Below are 22,081 nucleotides of genomic sequence, written 5' to 3'. Positions count from 1 at the left end.
CTAAATGATGAATATTTGTGAAAGCTGATGACTGTGGAGAATTGGAGAGAGTTGATAATGTGATGGCAGTAAGATAAGTGAAAGGATGAGTGGTGTTTTAAGAGGATTGTGTATTTGTAGGTGTTGAAGTAAGATGAAAGAAAAGGGTGCAGTGAAGCAGATGTTGAAAAGTTGTAGCAGCAAAATGGGAAAGACGCTGCGATGTGGCAGGGGGGAGGGGTGGGGGTGGTGCAGTGCAAAGAGCAGGGGAAGAAGGATGGAAATAGCAATAGGAGTATCATTGCATTGGCCGGGAATCGAACCCGGGCCTCCCGCGTGGCAGGCGAGAATTCTACCACTGAACCACCAATGCAATCACAGAATTTATTGGGTTTTCTTTGCTTTTCCTCAAGTTTAATTTGCAAACACTAGCATTTGCCATCAGTGTCCTTTCATCCAAGGACACATTCATGCAATGGTTACAGCGTAGAACAAGGCCATTCCGCCCATTGTGTCCATCACAGCTCTCTGCAAGGGCTAATCACCTAGCTCCACCGCCCTACTTTTTCCCTGTAGCCCTGCAAATATCTTCTCCACACGTCATTGTCCAATTCCTTTTTCAAAGCCACCATTCAATCTGCCTCCAGCACACTCTCAGGCATTGCATTCCGCTTGCTATCAACTCGCTGCCGAAAAAACTTTTTCCTCATGTCGCCGTTGCTTCTTTTGCCAATCACTTTCAATCGGTGCCCCTGCTTCTCCGTCCTTCCGCCAACGGCAACGCTTTCTCCCTATCTACTCTGTCCACACCCCTCGTGATTTCCAACACCTCTATCAAATCTCCTCTTGATCTTCTCTACTCCAAAAACCCACAGCTCCATCTTCTCCAATCTATCCACGGAAATCAACTTCCTCATCCCTGGAACCATTCTCGTGAAACTTTTCTGCACCCTCTTAATGCCTTCACATCCTTACCAAAGTGTGGTGCCCTGAATCACACACAATACCAATCTTTTGCACAGGTTTATCATAACTTCCTTGCTTTTGTGCTCTATCCCCCTACTTATAAGAGCCAGGATCCCATATGCTTTATGAACAGCTATCTCAACCTGCCCTGCCACCTTCAATCATTTGTGCACATATACCCCCAGGTCCCTCAGCTCCTGCACCCCATTTCGAACGGTACCCTTGATTTGAGATTGCCACTCCTCGTTCTTCCTACCAACACGAATCACTTCACACTTCTCTGCATTAAATTTCATCTGCCACTCGTCTGCCCATTCCACCAGCCTGTCTATGTCCTCTTGAAGTTGATCACAATCCTCCTCACAGTTCACAGTACTTCCAAGTTTTGTGTCATCTGCAAATTTTGAATTTGTGGCCTGTACACCCGAGTCCAGGTCATTAATACATATCAGGAAAAGCAGGGCTGCTAACACATTCCCTAGGCTGCAACACATTTCATCATGAAAGCTTGCGCCCGCAACACAACAGAAACCTCGCAGGCTGCTGCACACCTCCATTTCATTCATAACCACATTTCCATCTTTCAAACTTCTTCTAACACAACTACACTACACTTTCTCCAAATATACAATCTGCTTCTCGCCCAATACACCTCTGCTTTAAACTCATCATTTTAAAAAGGCCTACAATTTGCAAAGATCATGCCCAACCGTCACAGCAGCCTGTCTCTTTACTAACACTTCACACCACTGCAATATCATTTCATGCAATATGTCAACATCTTCAAGCCACTACCTTTGTTCACATCCAGGTTTAATAGTGGGAGCACGGGGCCAAGGTGGCACTTCAACTGCTTGACGGAAAACAGGTCCTCCCTAGCAAAAGGCACAGTTACACACCTTTACTTACAGCTCAAAGAGGGACTGCTCAATAAGATTGGCACATAGAATTCCTGGCAATTTTGTCACAAAGAAGCAGGGAAAGGCAGAGGTGGCATTGAAGCTAAGTAGACTGAGACATACTACCAGCATCCATTCTGACTTTGTTTCATTCCAGTGTCAGTTGGGACCTGCTTCTATTAAATTAATACATCTATGCAAAGACCAGAGCGGGATTCGTACTCAGATGCATAGATCATGGGCACGACTGTATGCATTAGCAGCTCAACAACACGACCACGAGGCTACGAGAGGCAAGACCCAGGACGCTGCTGTACAATTTTGGGTACCATCATTTTGGCTGGACGTCACAGTCTTGAAGTGAGGGAAAGGAGAGTTTTACCAGGATCACATTAGGATGTGGGACTTCAGCTCGACGGAATGATTGCAGAAGCTGGCATTGTTCGCCTTCCAGCTGAGCAGGTTAAGTGGAGAGCTTACGCATTTACAATGACACTTGCAGTTTGCTACCAACTCTAAGACCTGTCATGTAAATCAGGTGTGAAGCTCTGAATTGACTCTGGAAAGAAGCAGAGTGAGACCCTGCCACGTCCCATTTCTGCTTTAATACAGCAGCGTGAAGAGCCATGGGATACTTTCCTACATGGAAGGTGATATGGAAATGCACATTGTTGTTGTTGTTGCTTGCGATTGCAGTGTGTGCAGAAAAGCTGTGACTATGAATGATTTGATGGTAAGAAGTGAGAAGAGAAAAGAGAGAGAAAGGTGAAAAAGTGTCAAGTTGTGCTAATTTTGTTTTGCTCTTGCTAAATGATGAATATTTGTGAAAGCTGATGACTGTGGAGAATTGGAGAGAGTTGATAATGTGATGGCAGTAAGATAAGTGAAAGGATGAGTGGTGTTTTAAGAGGATTGTGTATTTGTAGGTGTTGAAGTAAGATGAAAGAAAAGGGTGCAGTGAAGCAGATGTTGAAAAGTTGTAGCAGCAAAATGGGAAAGACGCTGCGATGTGGCAGGGGGGAGGGGTGGGGGTGGTGCAGTGCAAAGAGCAGGGGAAGAAGGATGGAAATAGCAATAGGAGTATCATTGCATTGGCCGGGAATCGAACCCGGGCTTCCCGCGTGGCAGGCGAGAATTCTACCACTGAACCACCAATGCAATCACAGAATTTATTGGGTTTTCTTTGCTTTTCCTCAAGTTTAATTTGCAAACACTAGCATTTGCCATCAGTGTCCTTTCATCCAAGGACACATTCATGCAATGGTTACAGCGTAGAACAAGGCCATTCCGCCCATTGTGTCCATCACAGCTCTCTGCAAGGGCTAATCACCTAGCTCCACCGCCCTACTTTTTCCCTGTAGCCCTGCAAATATCTTCTCCACACGTCATTGTCCAATTCCTTTTTCAAAGCCACCATTCAATCTGCCTCCAGCACACTCTCAGGCATTGCATTCCGCTTGCTATCAACTCGCTGCGGAAAAAACTTTTTCCTCATGTCGCCGTTGCTTCTTTTGCCAATCACTTTCAATCGGTGCCCCTGCTTCTCCGTCCTTCCGCCAACGGCAACGCTTTCTCCCTATCTACTCTGTCCACACCCCTCGTGATTTCCAACACCTCTATCAAATCTCCTCTTGATCTTCTCTACTCCAAAAACCCACAGCTCCATCTTCTCCAATCTATCCACGGAAATCAACTTCCTCATCCCTGGAACCATTCTCGTGAAACTTTTCTGCACCCTCTTAATGCCTTCACATCCTTACCAAAGTGTGGTGCCCTGAATCACACACAATACCAATCTTTTGCACAGGTTTATCATAACTTCCTTGCTTTTGTGCTCTATCCCCCTACTTATAAGAGCCAGGATCCCATTTGCTTTATGAACAGCTTTCTCAACCTGCCCTGCCACCTTCAATCATTTGTGCACATATGCCCCCAGGTCCCTCAGCTCCTGCACCCCATTTCGAACGGTACCCTTGATTTGAGATTGCCACTCCTCGTTCTTCCTCCCAACACGAATCACTTCACACTTCTCTGCATTAAATTTCATCTGCCACTCGTCCGCCCATTCCACCAGCCTGTCTATGTCCTCTTGAAGTTGATCACAATCCTCCTCACAGTTCACAGTACTTCCAAGTTTTGTGTCATCTGCAAATTTTGAATTTGTGGCCTGTACACCCGAGTCCAGGTCATTAATACATATCAGGAAAAGCAGGGCTGTTAACACATTCCCTAGGCTGCAACACATTTCATCATGCAAGCTTGCGCCCGCAACACCACAGAAACCTCGCAGGCTGCTGCACACCTCCATTTCATTCATAACCACATTTCCATCTTTCAAACTTCTTCTAACACAACTACACTACACTTTCTCCAAATATACAATCTGCTTCTCGCCCAATACACCTCTGCTTTAAACTCATCATTTTAAAAAGGCCTACAATTTGCAAAGATCATGCCCAACCGTCACAGCAGCCTGTCTCTTTACTAACACTTCACACCACTGCAATATCATTTCATGCAATATGTCAACATCTTCAAGCCACTACCTTTGTTCACATCCAGGTTTAATAGTGGGAGCACGGGGCCAAGGTGGCACTTCAACTGCTTGACGGAAAACAGGTCCTCCCTAGCAAAAGGCACAGTTACACACCTTTACTTACAGCTCAAAGAGGGACTGCTCAATAAGATTGGCACATAGAATTCCTGGCAATTTTGTCACAAAGAAGCAGGGAAAGGCAGAGGTGGCATTGAAGCTAAGTAGACTGAGACATACTACCAGCATCCATTCTGACTTTGTTTCATTCCAGTGTCAGTTGGGACCTGCTTCTATTAAATTAACACATCTATGCAAAGACCAGAGCGGGATTCGTACTCAGATGCATAGATCATGGGCACGACTGTATGCATTAGCAGCTCAACAACACGACCACGAGGCTACGAGAGGCAAGACCCACGACGCTGCTGTACAATTTTGGGTACCATCATTTTGGCTGGACGTCACAGTCTTGAAGTGAGGGAAAGGAGAATTTTACTAGGATCACATTAGGATGTGGGACTTCAGCTCGACGGAATGATTGCAGAAGCTGGCATTGTTCGCCTTCCAGCTGAGCAGGTTAAGTGGAGAGCTTACGCATTTACAATGACACTTGCAGTTTGCTACCAACTCTAAGACCTGTCATGTAAATCAGGTGTGAAGCTCTGAATTGACTCTGGAAAGAAGCAGAGTGAGACCCTGCCACGTCCCATTTCTGCTTTAATACAGCAGCGTGAAGAGCCATGGGATACTTTCCTACATGGAAGGTGATATGGAAATGCACATTGTTGTTGTTGTTGCTTGCGATTGCAGTGTGTGCAGAAAAGCTGTGCCTATGAATGATTTGATGGTAAGAAGTGAGAAGAGAAAAGAGAGAGAAAGGTGAAAAAGTGTCAAGTTGTGCTAATTTTGTTTTGCTCTTGCTAAATGATGAATATTTGTGAAAGCTGATGACTGTGGAGAATTGGAGAGAGTTGATAATGTGATGGCAGTAAGATAAGTGAAAGGATGAGTGGTGTTTTAAGAGGATTGTGTATTTGTAGGTGTTGAAGTAAGATGAAAGAAAAGGGTGCAGTGAAGCAGATGTTGAAAAGTTGTAGCAGCAAAATGGGAAAGACGCTGCGATGTGGCAGGGGTGGGGGTGGTGCAGTGCAAAGAGCAGGGGAAGAAGGATGGAAATAGCAATAGGAGTATCATTGCATTGGCCGGGAATCGAACCCGGGCCTCCCGCGTGGCAGGCGAGAATTCTACCACTGAACCACCAATGCAATCACAGAATTCATTGGGTTTTCTTTGCTTTTCCTCAAGTTTAATTTGCAAACACTAGCATTTGCCATCAGTGTCCTTTCATCCAAGGACACATTCATGCAATGGTTACAGCGTAGAACAAGGCCATTCCGCCCATTGTGTCCATCACAGCTCTCTGCAAGGGCTAATCACCTAGCTCCACCGCCCTACTTTTTCCCTGTAGCCCTGCAAATATCTTCTCCACACGTCATTGTCCAATTCCTTTTTCAAAGCCACCATTCAATCTGCCTCCAGCACCCTCTCAGGCATTGCATTCCGCTTGCTATCAACTCGCTGCCGAAAAAACTTTTTCCTCATGTCGCCGTTGCTTCTTTTGCCAATCACTTTCAATCGGTGCCCCTGCTTCTCCGTCCTTCCGCCAACGGCAACGCTTTCTCCCTATCTACTCTGTCCACACCCCTCGTGATTTCCAACACCTCTATCAAATCTCCTCTTGATCTTCTCTACTCCAAAAACCCACAGCTCCATCTTCTCCAATCTATCCACGGAAATCAACTTCCTCATCCCTGGAACCATTCTCGTGAAACTTTTCTGCACCCTCTTAATGCCTTCACATCCTTACCAAAGTGTGGTGCCCTGAATCACACACAATACCAATCTTTTGCACAGGTTTATCATAACTTCCTTGCTTTTGTGCTCTATCCCCCTACTTATAAGAGCCAGGATCCCATTTGCTTTATGAACAGCTATCTCAACCTGCCCTGCCACCTTCAATCATTTGTGCACATATGCCCCCAGGTCCCTCAGCTCCTGCACCCCATTTCGAACGGTACCCTTGATTTGAGATTGCCACTCCTCGTTCTTCCTCCCAACACGAATCACTTCACACTTCTCTGCATTAAATTTCATCTGCCACTCGTCCGCCCATTCCACCAGCCTGTCTATGTCCTCTTGAAGTTGATCACAATCCTCCTCACAGTTCACAGTACTTCCAAGTTTTGTGTCATCTGCAAATTTTGAATTTGTGGCCTGTACACCCGAGTCCAGGTCATTAATACATATCAGGAAAAGCAGGGCTGTTAACACATTCCCTAGGCTGCAACACATTTCATCATGCAAGCTTGCGCCCGCAACACCACAGAAACCTCGCAGGCTGCTGCACACCTCCATTTCATTCATAACCACATTTCCATCTTTCAAACTTCTTCTAACACAACTACACTACACTTTCTCCAAATATACAATCTGCTTCTCGCCCAATACACCTCTGCTTTAAACTCATCATTTTAAAAAGGCCTACAATTTGCAAAGATCATGCCCAACCGTCACAGCAGCCTGTCTCTTTACTAACACTTCACACCACTGCAATATCATTTCATGCAATATGTCAACATCTTCAAGCCACTACCTTTGTTCACATCCAGGTTTAATAGTGGGAGCACGGGGCCAAGGTGGCACTTCAACTGCTTGACGGAAAACAGGTCCTCCCTAGCAAAAGGCACAGTTACACACCTTTACTTACAGCTCAAAGAGGGACTGCTCAATAAGATTGGCACATAGAATTCCTGGCAATTTTGTCACAAAGAAGCAGGGAAAGGCAGAGGTGGCATTGAAGCTAAGTAGACTGAGACATACTACCAGCATCCATTCTGACTTTGTTTCATTCCAGTGTCAGTTGGGACCTGCTTCTATTAAATTAATACATCTATGCAAAGACCAGAGCGGGATTCGTACTCAGATGCATAGATCATGGGCACGACTGTATGCATTAGCAGCTCAACAACACGACCACGAGGCTACGAGAGGCAAGACCCACGACGCTGCTGTACAATTTTGGGTACCATCATTTTGGCTGGACGTCACAGTCTTGAAGTGAGGGAAAGGAGAATTTTACTAGGATCACATTAGGATGTGGGACTTCAGCTCGACGGAATGATTGCAGAAGCTGGCATTGTTCGCCTTCCAGCTGAGCAGGTTAAGTGGAGAGCTTACGCATTTACAATGACACTTGCAGTTTGCTACCAACTCTAAGACCTGTCATGTAAATCAGGTGTGAAGCTCTGAATTGACTCTGGAAAGAAGCAGAGTGAGACCCTGCCACGTCCCATTTCTGCTTTAATACAGCAGCGTGAAGAGCCATGGGATACTTTCCTACATGGAAGGTGATATGGAAATGCACATTGTTGTTGTTGTTGCTTGCGATTGCAGTGTGTGCAGAAAAGCTGTGCCTATGAATGATTTGATGGTAAGAAGTGAGAAGAGAAAAGAGAGAGAAAGGTGAAAAAGTGTCAAGTTGTGCTAATTTTGTTTTGCTCTTGCTAAATGATGAATATTTGTGAAAGCTGATGACTGTGGAGAATTGGAGAGAGTTGATAATGTGATGGCAGTAAGATAAGTGAAAGGATGAGTGGTGTTTTAAGAGGATTGTGTATTTGTAGGTGTTGAAGTAAGATGAAAGAAAAGGGTGCAGTGAAGCAGATGTTGAAAAGTTGTAGCAGCAAAATGGGAAAGACGCTGCGATGTGGCAGGGGGGAGGGGTGGGGGTGGTGCAGTGCAAAGAGCAGGGGAAGAAGGATGGAAATAGCAATAGGAGTATCATTGCATTGGCCGGGAATCGAACCCGGGCCTCCCGCGTGGCAGGCGAGAATTCTACCACTGAACCACCAATGCAATCACAGAATTCATTGGGTTTTCTTTGCTTTTCCTCAAGTTTAATTTGCAAACACTAGCATTTGCCATCAGTGTCCTTTCATCCAAGGACACATTCATGCAATGGTTACAGCGTAGAACAAGGCCATTCCGCCCATTGTGTCCATCACAGCTCTCTGCAAGGGCTAATCACCTAGCTCCACCGCCCTACTTTTTCCCTGTAGCCCTGCAAATATCTTCTCCACACGTCATTGTCCAATTCCTTTTTCAAAGCCACCATTCAATCTGCCTCCAGCACCCTCTCAGGCATTGCATTCCGCTTGCTATCAACTCGCTGCCGAAAAAACTTTTTCCTCATGTCGCCGTTGCTTCTTTTGCCAATCACTTTCAATCGGTGCCCCTGCTTCTCCGTCCTTCCGCCAACGGCAACGCTTTCTCCCTATCTACTCTGTCCACACCCCTCGTGATTTCCAACACCTCTATCAAATCTCCTCTTGATCTTCTCTACTCCAAAAACCCACAGCTCCATCTTCTCCAATCTATCCACGGAAATCAACTTCCTCATCCCTGGAACCATTCTCGTGAAACTTTTCTGCACCCTCTTAATGCCTTCACATCCTTACCAAAGTGTGGTGCCCTGAATCACACACAATACCAATCTTTTGCACAGGTTTATCATAACTTCCTTGCTTTTGTGCTCTATCCCCCTACTTATAAGAGCCAGGATCCCATTTGCTTTATGAACAGCTATCTCAACCTGCCCTGCCACCTTCAATCATTTGTGCACATATGCCCCCAGGTCCCTCAGCTCCTGCACCCCATTTCGAACGGTACCCTTGATTTGAGATTGCCACTCCTCGTTCTTCCTCCCAACACGAATCACTTCACACTTCTCTGCATTAAATTTCATCTGCCACTCGTCTGCCCATTCCACCAGCCTGTCTATGTCCTCTTGAAGTTGATCACAATCCTCCTCACAGTTCACAGTACTTCCAAGTTTTGTGTCATCTGCAAATTTTGAATTTGTGGCCTGTACACCCGAGTCCAGGTCATTAATACATATCAGGAAAAGCAGGGCTGTTAACACATTCCCTAGGCTGCAACACATTTCATCATGCAAGCTTGCGCCCGCAACACCACAGAAACCTCGCAGGCTGCTGCACACCTCCATTTCATTCATAACCACATTTCCATCTTTCAAACTTCTTCTAACACAACTACACTACACTTTCTCCAAATATACAATCTGCTTCTCGCCCAATACACCTCTGCTTTAAACTCATCATTTTAAAAAGGCCTACAATTTGCAAAGATCATGCCCAACCGTCACAGCAGCCTGTCTCTTTACTAACACTTCACACCACTGCAATATCATTTCATGCAATATGTCAACATCTTCAAGCCACTACCTTTGTTCACATCCAGGTTTAATAGTGGGAGCACGGGGCCAAGGTGGCACTTCAACTGCTTGACGGAAAACAGGTCCTCCCTAGCAAAAGGCACAGTTACACACCTTTACTTACAGCTCAAAGAGGGACTGCTCAATAAGATTGGCACATAGAATTCCTGGCAATTTTGTCACAAAGAAGCAGGGAAAGGCAGAGGTGGCATTGAAGCTAAGTAGACTGAGACATACTACTAGCATCCATTCTGACTTTGTTTCATTCCAGTGTCAGTTGGGACCTGCTTCTATTAAATTAATACATCTATGCAAAGACCAGAGCGGGATTCGTACTCAGATGCATAGATCATGGGCACGACTGTATGCATTAGCAGCTCAACAACACGACCACGAGGCTACGAGAGGCAAGACCCACGACGCTGCTGTACAATTTTGGGTACCATCATTTTGGCTGGACGTCACAGTCTTGAAGTGAGGGAAAGGAGAATTTTACTAGGATCACATTAGGATGTGGGACTTCAGCTCGACGGAATGATTGCAGAAGCTGGCATTGTTCGCCTTCCAGCTGAGCAGGTTAAGTGGAGAGCTTACGCATTTACAATGACACTTGCAGTTTGCTACCAACTCTAAGACCTGTCATGTAAATCAGGTGTGAAGCTCTGAATTGACTCTGGAAAGAAGCAGAGTGAGACCCTGCCACGTCCCATTTCTGCTTTAATACAGCAGCGTGAAGAGCCATGGGATACTTTCCTACATGGAAGGTGATATGGAAATGCATATTGTTGTTGTTGTTGCTTGCGATTGCAGTGTGTGCAGAAAAGCTGTGACTATGAATGATTTGATGGTAAGAAGTGAGAAGAGAAAAGAGAGAGAAAGGTGAAAAAGTGTCAAGTTGTGCTAATTTTGTTTTGCTCTTGCTAAATGATGAATATTTGTGAAAGCTGATGACTGTGGAGAATTGGAGAGAGTTGATAATGTGATGGCAGTAAGATAAGTGAAAGGATGAGTGGTGTTTTAAGAGGATTGTGTATTTGTAGGTGTTGAAGTAAGATGAAAGAAAAGGGTGCAGTGAAGCAGATGTTGAAAAGTTGTAGCAGCAAAATGGGAAAGACGCTGCGATGTGGCAGGGGGGAGGGGTGGGGGTGGTGCAGTGCAAAGAGCAGGGGAAGAAGGATGGAAATAGCAATAGGAGTATCATTGCATTGGCCGGGAATCGAACCCGGGCCTCCCGCGTGGCAGGCGAGAATTCTACCACTGAACCACCAATGCAATCACAGAATTCATTGGGTTTTCTTTGCTTTTCCTCAAGTTTAATTTGCAAACACTAGCATTTGCCATCAGTGTCCTTTCATCCAAGGACACATTCATGCAATGGTTACAGCGTAGAACAAGGCCATTCCGCCCATTGTGTCCATCACAGCTCTCTGCAAGGGCTAATCACCTAGCTCCACCGCCCTACTTTTTCCCTGTAGCCCTGCAAATATCTTCTCCACACGTCATTGTCCAATTCCTTTTTCAAAGCCACCATTCAATCTGCCTCCAGCACCCTCTCAGGCATTGCATTCCGCTTGCTATCAACTCGCTGCCGAAAAAACTTTTTCCTCATGTCGCCGTTGCTTCTTTTGCCAATCACTTTCAATCGGTGCCCCTGCTTCTCCGTCCTTCCGCCAACGGCAACGCTTTCTCCCTATCTACTCTGTCCACACCCCTCGTGATTTCCAACACCTCTATCAAATCTCCTCTTGATCTTCTCTACTCCAAAAACCCACAGCTCCATCTTCTCCAATCTATCCACGGAAATCAACTTCCTCATCCCTGGAACCATTCTCGTGAAACTTTTCTGCACCCTCTTAATGCCTTCACATCCTTACCAAAGTGTGGTGCCCTGAATCACACACAATACCAATCTTTTGCACAGGTTTATCATAACTTCCTTGCTTTTGTGCTCTATCCCCCTACTTATAAGAGCCAGGATCCCATTTGCTTTATGAACAGCTTTCTCAACCTGCCCTGCCACCTTCAATCATTTGTGCACATATGCCCCCAGGTCCCTCAGCTCCTGCACCCCATTTCGAACGGTACCCTTGATTTGAGATTGCCACTCCTCGTTCTTCCTCCCAACACGAATCACTTCACACTTCTCTGCATTAAATTTCATCTGCCACTCGTCCGCCCATTCCACCAGCCTGTCTATGTCCTCTTGAAGTTGATCACAATCCTCCTCACAGTTCACAGTACTTCCAAGTTTTGTGTCATCTGCAAATTTTGAATTTGTGGCCTGTACACCCGAGTCCAGGTCATTAATACATATCAGGAAAAGCAGGGCTGTTAACACATTCCCTAGGCTGCAACACATTTCATCATGAAAGCTTGCGCCCGCAACACCACAGAAACCTCGCAGGCTGCTGCACACCTCCATTTCATTCATAACCACATTTCCATCTTTCAAACTTCTTCTAACACAACTACACTACACTTTCTCCAAATATACAATCTGCTTCTCGCCCAATACACCTCTGCTTCAAACTCATCATTTTAAAAAGGCCTACAATTTGCAAAGATCATGCCCAACCGTCACAGCAGCCTGTCTCTTTACTAACACTTCACACCACTGCAATATCATTTCATGCAATATGTCAACATCTTCAAGCCACTACCTTTGTTCACATCCAGGTTTAATAGTGGGAGCACGGGGCCAAGGTGGCACTTCAACTGCTTGACGGAAAACAGGTCCTCCCTAGCAAAAGGCACAGTTACACACCTTTACTTACAGCTCAAAGAGGGACTGCTCAATAAGATTGGCACATAGAATTCCTGGCAATTTTGTCACAAAGAAGCAGGGAAAGGCAGAGGTGGCATTGAAGCTAAGTGGACTGAGACATACTACCAGCATCCATTCTGACTTTGTTTCATTCCAGTGTCAGTTGGGACCTGCTTCTATTAAATTAATACATCTATGCAAAGACCAGAGCGGGATTCGTACTCAGATGCATAGATCATGGGCACGACTGTATGCATTAGCAGCTCAACAACACGACCACGAGGCTACGAGAGGCAAGACCCACGACGCTGCTGTACAATTTTGGGTACCATCATTTTGGCTGGACGTCACAGTCTTGAAGTGAGGGAAAGGAGAGTTTTACCAGGATCACATTAGGATGTGGGACTTCAGCTCGACGGAATGATTGCAGAAGCTGGCATTGTTCGCCTTCCAGCTGAGCAGGTTAAGTGGAGAGCTTACGCATTTACAATGACACTTGCAGTTTGCTACCAACTCTAAGACCTGTCATGTAAATCGGGTGTGAAGCTCTGAGTTGACTCTGGAAAGAAGCAGAGTGAGACCCTGCCACGTCCCATTTCTGCTTTAATACAGCAGCGTGAAGAGCCATGGGATACTTTCCTACATGGAAGGTGATATGGAAATGCACATTGTTGTTGTTGTTGCTTGCGATTGCAGTGTGTGCAGAAAAGCTGTGCCTATGAATGATTTGATGGTAAGAAGTGAGAAGAGAAAAGAGAGAGAAAGGTGAAAAAGTGTCAAGTTGTGCTAATTTTGTTTTGCTCTTGCTAAATGATGAATATTTGTGAAAGCTGATGACTGTGGAGAATTGGAGAGAGTTGATAATGTGATGGCAGTAAGATAAGTGAAAGGATGAGTGGTGTTTTAAGAGGATTGTGTATTTGTAGGTGTTGAAGTAAGATGAAAGAAAAGGGTGCAGTGAAGCAGATGTTGAAAAGTTGTAGCAGCAAAATGGGAAAGACGCTGCGATGTGGCAGGGGGGAGGGGTGGGGGTGGTGCAGTGCAAAGAGCAGGGGAAGAAGGATGGAAATAGCAATAGGAGTATCATTGCATTGGCCGGGAATCGAACCCGGGCCTCCCGCGTGGCAGGCGAGAATTCTACCACTGAACCACCAATGCAATCACAGAATTCATTGGGTTTTCTTTGCTTTTCCTCAAGTTTAATTTGCAAACACTAGCATTTGCCATCAGTGTCCTTTCATCCAAGGACACATTCATGCAATGGTTACAGCGTAGAACAAGGCCATTCCGCCCATTGTGTCCATCACAGCTCTCTGCAAGGGCTAATCACCTAGCTCCACCGCCCTACTTTTTCCCTGTAGCCCTGCAAATATCTTCTCCACACGTCATTGTCCAATTCCTTTTTCAAAGCCACCATTCAATCTGCCTCCAGCACACTCTCAGGCATTGCATTCCGCTTGCTATCAACTCGCTGCCGAAAAAACTTTTTCCTCATGTCGCCGTTGCTTCTTTTGCCAATCACTTTCAATCGGTGCCCCTGCTTCTCCGTCCTTCCGCCAACGGCAACGCTTTCTCCCTATCTACTCTGTCCACACCCCTCGTGATTTCCAACACCTCTATCAAATCTCCTCTTGATCTTCTCTACTCCAAAAACCCACAGCTCCATCTTCTCCAATCTATCCACGGAAATCAACTTCCTCATCCCTGGAACCATTCTCGTGAAACTTTTCTGCACCCTCTTAATGCCTTCACATCCTTACCAAAGTGTGGTGCCCTGAATCACACACAATACCAATCTTTTGCACAGGTTTATCATAACTTCCTTGCTTTTGTGCTCTATCCCCCTACTTATAAGAGCCAGGATCCCATATGCTTTATGAACAGCTATCTCAACCTGCCCTGCCACCTTCAATCATTTGTGCACATATACCCCCAGGTCCCTCAGCTCCTGCACCCCATTTCGAACGGTACCCTAGATTTGAGATTGCCACTCCTCGTTCTTCCTACCAACACGAATCACTTCACACTTCTCTGCATTAAATTTCATCTGCCACTCGTCCGCCCATTCCACCAGCCTGTCTATGTCCTCTTGAAGTTGATCACAATCCTCCTCACAGTTCACAGTACTTCCAAGTTTTGTGTCATCTGCAAATTTTGAATTTGTGGCCTGTACACCCGAGTCCAGGTCATTAATACATATCAGGAAAAGCAGGGCTGCTAACACATTCCCTAGGCTGCAACACATTTCATCATGAAAGCTTGCGCCCGCAACACAACAGAAACCTCGCAGGCTGCTGCACACCTCCATTTCATTCATAACCACATTTCCATCTTTCAAACTTCTTCTAACACAACTACACTACACTTTCTCCAAATATACAATCTGCTTCTCGCCCAATACACCTCTGCTTTAAACTCATCATTTTAAAAAGGCCTACAATTTGCAAAGATCATGCCCAACCGTCACAGCAGCCTGTCTCTTTACTAACACTTCACACCACTGCAATATCATTTCATGCAATATGTCAACATCTTCAAGCCACTACCTTTGTTCACATCCAGGTTTAATAGTGGGAGCACGGGGCCAAGGTGGCACTTCAACTGCTTGACGGAAAACAGGTCCTCCCTAGCAAAAGGCACAGTTACACACCTTTACTTACAGCTCAAAGAGGGACTGCTCAATAAGATTGGCACATTGAATTCCTGGCAATTTTGTCACAAAGAAGCAGGGAAAGGCAGAGGTGGCATTGAAGCTAAGTAGACTGAGACATACTACCAGCATCCATTCTGACTTTGTTTCATTCCAGTGTCAGTTGGGACCTGCTTCTATTAAATTAATACATCTATGCAAAGACCAGAGCGGGATTCGTACTCAGATGCATAGATCATGGGCACGACTGTATGCATTAGCAGCTCAACAACACGACCACGAGGCTACGAGAGGCAAGACCCACGACGCTGCTGTACAATTTTGGGTACCATCATTTTGGCTGGACGTCACAGTCTTGAAGTGAGGGAAAGGAGAGTTTTACCAGGATCACATTAGGATGTGGGACTTCAGCTCGACGGAATGATTGCAGAAGCTGGCATTGTTCGCCTTCCAGCTGAGCAGGTTAAGTGGAGAGCTTACGCATTTACAATGACACTTGCAGTTTGCTACCAACTCTAAGACCTGTCATGTAAATCAGGTGTGAAGCTCTGAATTGACTCTGGAAAGAAGCAGAGTGAGACCCTGCCACGTCCCATTTCTGCTTTAATACAGCAGCGTGAAGAGCCATGGGATACTTTCCTACATGGAAGGTGATATGGAAATGCACATTGTTGTTGTTGTTGCTTGCGATTGCAGTGTGTGCAGAAAAGCTGTGACTATGAATGATTTGATGGTAAGAAGTGAGAAGAGCAAAGAGAGAGAAAGGTGAAAAAGTGTCAAGTTGTGCTAATTTTGTTTTGCTCTTGCTAAATGATGAATATTTGTGAAAGCTGATGACTGTGGAGAATTGGAGAGAGTTGATAATGTGATGGCAGTAAGATAAGTGAAAGGATGAGTGGTGTTTTAAGAGGATTGTGTATTTGTAGGTGTTGAAGTAAGATGAAAGAAAAGGGTGCAGTGAAGCAGATGTTGAAAAGTTGTAGCAGCAAAATGGGAAAGACGCTGCGATGTGGCAGGGGGGAGGGGTGGGGGTGGTGCAGTGCAAAGAGCAGGGGAAGAAGGATGGAAATAGCAATAGGAATATCATTGCATTGGCCGGGAATCGAACCCGGGCCTCCCGCGTGGCAGGCGAGAATTCTACCACTGAACCACCAATGCAATCACAGAATTTATTGGGTTTTCTTTGCTTTTCCTCAAGTTTAATTTGCAAACACTAGCATTTGCCATCAGTGTCCTTTCATCCAAGGACACATTCATGCAATGGTTACAGCGTAGAACAAGGCCATTCCGCCCATTGTGTCCATCACAGCTCTCTGCAAGGGCTAATCACCTAGCTCCACCGCCCTACTTTTTCCCTGTAGCCCTGCAAATATCTTCTCCACACGTCATTGTCCAATTCCTTTTTCAAAGCCACCATTCAATCTGCCTCCAGCACACTCTCAGGCATTGCATTCCGCTTGCTATCAACTCGCTGCGGAAAAAACTTTTTCCTCATGTCGCCGTTGCTTCTTTTGCCAATCACTTTCAATCGGTGCCCCTGCTTCTCCGTCCTTCCGCCAACGGCAACGCTTTCTCCCTATCTACTCTGTCCACACCCCTCGTGATTTCCAACACCTCTATCAAATCTCCTCTTGATCTTCTCTACTCCAAAAACCCACAGCTCCATCTTCTCCAATCTATCCACGGAAATCAACTTCCTCATCCCTGGAACCATTCTCGTGAAACTTTTCTGCACCCTCTTAATGCCTTCACATCCTTACCAAAGTGTGGTGCCCTGAATCACACACAATACCAATCTTTTGCACAGGTTTATCATAACTTCCTTGCTTTTGTGCTCTATCCCCCTACTTATAAGAGCCAGGATCCCATTTGCTTTATGAACAGCTTTCTCAACCTGCCCTGCCACCTTCAATCATTTGTGCACATATGCCCCCAGGTCCCTCAGCTCCTGCACCCCATTTCGAACGGTACCCTTGATTTGAGATTGCCACTCCTCGTTCTTCCTCCCAACACGAATCACTTCACACTTCTCTGCATTAAATTTCATCTGCCACTCGTCCGCCCATTCCACCAGCCTGTCTATGTCCTCTTGAAGTTGATCACAATCCTCCTCACAGTTCACAGTACTTCCAAGTTTTGTGTCATCTGCAAATTTTGAATTTGTGGCCTGTACACCCGAGTCCAGGTCATTAATACATATCAGGAAAAGCAGGGCTGTTAACACATTCCCTAGGCTGCAACACATTTCATCATGCAAGCTTGCGCCCGCAACACCACAGAAACCTCGCAGGCTGCTGCACACCTCCATTTCATTCATAACCACGTTTCCATCTTTCAAACTTCTTCTAACACAACTACACTACACTTTCTCCAAATATACAATCTGCTTCTCGCCCAATACACCTCTGCTTTAAACTCATCATTTTAAAAAGGCCTACAATTTGCAAAGATCATGCCCAACCGTCACAGCAGCCTGTCTCTTTACTAACACTTCACACCACTGCAATATCATTTCATGCAATATGTCAACATCTTCAAGCCACTACCTTTGTTCACATCCAGGTTTAATAGTGGGAGCACGGGGCCAAGGTGGCACTTCAACTGCTTGACGGAAAACAGGTCCTCCCTAGCAAAAGGCACAGTTACACACCTTTACTTACAGCTCAAAGAGGGACTGCTCAATAAGATTGGCACATAGAATTCCTGGCAATTTTGTCACAAAGAAGCAGGGAAAGGCAGAGGTGGCATTGAAGCTAAGTAGACTGAGACATACTACCAGCATCCATTCTGACTTTGTTTCATTCCAGTGTCAGTTGGGACCTGCTTCTATTAAATTAACACATCTATGCAAAGACCAGAGCGGGATTCGTACTCAGATGCATAGATCATGGGCACGACTGTATGCATTAGCAGCTCAACAACACGACCACGAGGCTACGAGAGGCAAGACCCACGACGCTGCTGTACAATTTTGGGTACCATCATTTTGGCTGGACGTCACAGTCTTGAAGTGAGGGAAAGGAGAATTTTACTAGGATCACATTAGGATGTGGGACTTCAGCTCGACGGAATGATTGCAGAAGCTGGCATTGTTCGCCTTCCAGCTGAGCAGGTTAAGTGGAGAGCTTACGCATTTACAATGACACTTGCAGTTTGCTACCAACTCTAAGACCTGTCATGTAAATCAGGTGTGAAGCTCTGAATTGACTCTGGAAAGAAGCAGAGTGAGACCCTGCCACGTCCCATTTCTGCTTTAATACAGCAGCGTGAAGAGCCATGGGATACTTTCCTACATGGAAGGTGATATGGAAATGCACATTGTTGTTGTTGTTGCTTGCGATTGCAGTGTGTGCAGAAAAGCTGTGCCTATGAATGATTTGATGGTAAGAAGTGAGAAGAGAAAAGAGAGAGAAAGGTGAAAAAGTGTCAAGTTGTGCTAATTTTGTTTTGCTCTTGCTAAATGATGAATATTTGTGAAAGCTGATGACTGTGGAGAATTGGAGAGAGTTGATAATGTGATGGCAGTAAGATAAGTGAAAGGATGAGTGGTGTTTTAAGAGGATTGTGTATTTGTAGGTGTTGAAGTAAGATGAAAGAAAAGGGTGCAGTGAAGCAGATGTTGAAAAGTTGTAGCAGCAAAATGGGAAAGACGCTGCGATGTGGCAGGGGGGAGGGGTGGGGGTGGTGCAGTGCAAAGAGCAGGGGAAGAAGGATGGAAATAGCAATAGGAGTATCATTGCATTGGCCGGGAATCGAACCCGGGCCTCCCGCGTGGCAGGCGAGAATTCTACCACTGAACCACCAATGCAATCACAGAATTCATTGGGTTTTCTTTGCTTTTCCTCAAGTTTAATTTGCAAACACTAGCATTTGCCATCAGTGTCCTTTCATCCAAGGACACATTCATGCAATGGTTACAGCGTAGAACAAGGCCATTCCGCCCATTGTGTCCATCACAGCTCTCTGCAAGGGCTAATCACCTAGCTCCACCGCCCTACTTTTTCCCTGTAGCCCTGCAAATATCTTCTCCACACGTCATTGTCCAATTCCTTTTTCAAAGCCACCATTCAATCTGCCTCCAGCACCCTCTCAGGCATTGCATTCCGCTTGCTATCAACTCGCTGCCGAAAAAACTTTTTCCTCATGTCGCCGTTGCTTCTTTTGCCAATCACTTTCAATCGGTGCCCCTGCTTCTCCGTCCTTCCGCCAACGGCAACGCTTTCTCCCTATCTACTCTGTCCACACCCCTCGTGATTTCCAACACCTCTATCAAATCTCCTCTTGATCTTCTCTACTCCAAAAACCCACAGCTCCATCTTCTCCAATCTATCCACGGAAATCAACTTCCTCATCCCTGGAACCATTCTCGTGAAACTTTTCTGCACCCTCTTAATGCCTTCACATCCTTACCAAAGTGTGGTGCCCTGAATCACACACAATACCAATCTTTTGCACAGGTTTATCATAACTTCCTTGCTTTTGTGCTCTATCCCCCTACTTATAAGAGCCAGGATCCCATTTGCTTTATGAACAGCTATCTCAACCTGCCCTGCCACCTTCAATCATTTGTGCACATATGCCCTCAGGTCCCTCAGCTCCTGCACCCCATTTCGAACGGTACTCTTGATTTGAGATTGCCACTCCTCGTTCTTCCTCCCAACACGAATCACTTCACACTTCTCTGCATTAAATTTCATCTGCCACTCGTCCGCCCATTCCACCAGCCTGTCTATGTCCTCTTGAAGTTGATCACAATCCTCCTCACAGTTCACAGTACTTCCAAGTTTTGTGTCATCTGCAAATTTTGAATTTGTGGCCTGTACACCCGAGTCCAGGTCATTAATACATATCAGGAAAAGCAGGGCTGTTAACACATTCCCTAGGCTGCAACACATTTCATCATGCAAGCTTGCGCCCGCAACACCACAGAAACCTCGCAGGCTGCTGCACACCTCCATTTCATTCATAACCACATTTCCATCTTTCAAACTTCTTCTAACACAACTACACTACACTTTCTCCAAATATACAATCTGCTTCTCGCCCAATACACCTCTGCTTTAAACTCATCATTTTAAAAAGGCCTACAATTTGCAAAGATCATGCCCAACCGTCACAGCAGCCTGTCTCTTTACTAACACTTCACACCACTGCAATATCATTTCATGCAATATGTCAACATCTTCAAGCCACTACCTTTGTTCACATCCAGGTTTAATAGTGGGAGCACGGGGCCAAGGTGGCACTTCAACTGCTTGACGGAAAACAGGTCCTCCCTAGCAAAAGGCACAGTTACACACCTTTACTTACAGCTCAAAGAGGGACTGCTCAATAAGATTGGCACATAGAATTCCTGGCAATTTTGTCACAAAGAAGCAGGGAAAGGCAGAGGTGGCATTGAAGCTAAGTAGACTGAGACATACTACCAGCATCCATTCTGACTTTGTTTCATTCCAGTGTCAGTTGGGACCTGCTTCTATTAAATTAATACATCTATGCAAAGACCAGAGCGGGATTCGTACTCAGATGCATAGATCATGGGCACGACTGTATGCATTAGCAGCTCAACAACACGACCACGAGGCTACGAGAGGCAAGACCCACGACGCTGCTGTACAATTTTGGGTACCATCATTTTGGCTGGACGTCACAGTCTTGAAGTGAGGGAAAGGAGAATTTTACAAGGATCACATTAGGATGTGGGACTTCAGCTCGACGGAATGATTGCAGAAGCTGGCATTGTTCGCCTTCCAGCTGAGCAGGTTAAGTGGAGAGCTTACGCATTTACAATGACACTTGCAGTTTGCTACCAACTCTAAGACCTGTCATGTAAATCAGGTGTGAAGCTCTGAATTGACTCTGGAAAGAAGCAGAGTGAGACCCTGCCACGTCCCATTTCTGCTTTAATACAGCAGCGTGAAGAGCCATGGGATACTTTCCTACATGGAAGGTGATATGGAAATGCACATTGTTGTTGTTGTTGCTTGCGATTGCAGTGTGTGCAGAAAAGCTGTGCCTATGAATGATTTGATGGTAAGAAGTGAGAAGAGAAAAGAGAGAGAAAGGTGAAAAAGTGTCAAGTTGTGCTAATTTTGTTTTGCTCTTGCTAAATGATGAATATTTGTGAAAGCTGATGACTGTGGAGAATTGGAGAGAGTTGATAATGTGATGGCAGTAAGATAAGTGAAAGGATGAGTGGTGTTTTAAGAGGATTGTGTATTTGTAGGTGTTGAAGTAAGATGAAAGAAAAGGGTGCAGTGAAGCAGATGTTGAAAAGTTGTAGCAGCAAAATGGGAAAGACGCTGCGATGTGGCAGGGGGGAGGGGTGGGGGTGGTGCAGTGCAAAGAGCAGGGGAAGAAGGATGGAAATAGCAATAGGAGTATCATTGCATTGGCCGGGAATCGAACCCGGGCGTCCCGCGTGGCAGGCGAGAATTCTACCACTGAACCACCAATGCAATCACAGAATTCATTGGGTTTTCTTTGCTTTTCCTCAAGTTTAATTTGCAAACACTAGCATTTGCCATCAGTGTCCTTTCATCCAAGGACACATTCATGCAATGGTTACAGCGTAGAACAAGGCCATTCCGCCCATTGTGTCCATCACAGCTCTCTGCAAGGGCTAATCACCTAGCTCCACCGCCCTACTTTTTCCCTGTAGCCCTGCAAATATCTTCTCCACACGTCATTGTCCAATTCCTTTTTCAAAGCCACCATTCAATCTGCCTCCAGCACCCTCTCAGGCATTGCATTCCGCTTGCTATCAACTCGCTGCCGAAAAAACTTTTTCCTCATGTCGCCGTTGCTTCTTTTGCCAATCACTTTCAATCGGTGCCCCTGCTTCTCCGTCCTTCCGCCAACGGCAACGCTTTCTCCCTATCTACTCTGTCCACACCCCTCGTGATTTCCAACACCTCTATCAAATCTCCTCTTGATCTTCTCTACTCCAAAAACCCACAGCTCCATCTTCTCCAATCTATCCACGGAAATCAAC

The 22,081-nt window shown here is 45.7% G+C and overlaps 9 non-coding genes across 9 annotated transcripts; all 9 read right to left on the bottom strand.

Moving 5' to 3' along the window:
* Nucleotides 1-281: 281 nt before the first annotated feature.
* Nucleotides 282-352, bottom strand: trnag-gcc (transfer RNA glycine (anticodon GCC)). The gene has a single exon. It is a non-coding gene; the product is annotated as a tRNA-Gly (tRNA).
* Nucleotides 353-2,931: 2,579 nt separating this feature from the next.
* trnag-gcc (transfer RNA glycine (anticodon GCC)) lies at nt 2,932-3,002 on the bottom strand. Its single transcript has one exon. It is a non-coding gene; the product is annotated as a tRNA-Gly (tRNA).
* A 2,572-nt stretch (nt 3,003-5,574) lies between these two features.
* trnag-gcc (transfer RNA glycine (anticodon GCC)) lies at nt 5,575-5,645 on the bottom strand. The gene has a single exon. It is a non-coding gene; the product is annotated as a tRNA-Gly (tRNA).
* Nucleotides 5,646-8,224: 2,579 nt separating this feature from the next.
* Nucleotides 8,225-8,295, bottom strand: trnag-gcc (transfer RNA glycine (anticodon GCC)). The gene has a single exon. It is a non-coding gene; the product is annotated as a tRNA-Gly (tRNA).
* Nucleotides 8,296-10,874: 2,579 nt separating this feature from the next.
* On the bottom strand, nt 10,875-10,945 carry trnag-gcc (transfer RNA glycine (anticodon GCC)). Its single transcript has one exon. It is a non-coding gene; the product is annotated as a tRNA-Gly (tRNA).
* Nucleotides 10,946-13,524: 2,579 nt separating this feature from the next.
* Nucleotides 13,525-13,595, bottom strand: trnag-gcc (transfer RNA glycine (anticodon GCC)). The gene has a single exon. It is a non-coding gene; the product is annotated as a tRNA-Gly (tRNA).
* Nucleotides 13,596-16,174: 2,579 nt separating this feature from the next.
* Nucleotides 16,175-16,245, bottom strand: trnag-gcc (transfer RNA glycine (anticodon GCC)). Its single transcript has one exon. It is a non-coding gene; the product is annotated as a tRNA-Gly (tRNA).
* Nucleotides 16,246-18,824: 2,579 nt separating this feature from the next.
* Nucleotides 18,825-18,895, bottom strand: trnag-gcc (transfer RNA glycine (anticodon GCC)). Its single transcript has one exon. It is a non-coding gene; the product is annotated as a tRNA-Gly (tRNA).
* A 2,579-nt stretch (nt 18,896-21,474) lies between these two features.
* On the bottom strand, nt 21,475-21,545 carry trnag-gcc (transfer RNA glycine (anticodon GCC)). Its single transcript has one exon. It is a non-coding gene; the product is annotated as a tRNA-Gly (tRNA).
* Nucleotides 21,546-22,081: the final 536 nt, after the last annotated feature.

Source organism: Heterodontus francisci, chromosome 1, assembly GCF_036365525.1.
Source record: "Heterodontus francisci isolate sHetFra1 chromosome 1, sHetFra1.hap1, whole genome shotgun sequence".
NCBI classification, from domain to species: Eukaryota; Metazoa; Chordata; class Chondrichthyes; order Heterodontiformes; family Heterodontidae; genus Heterodontus; species Heterodontus francisci.
This window is presented reverse-complemented; position numbering and strand designations above follow the sequence as displayed.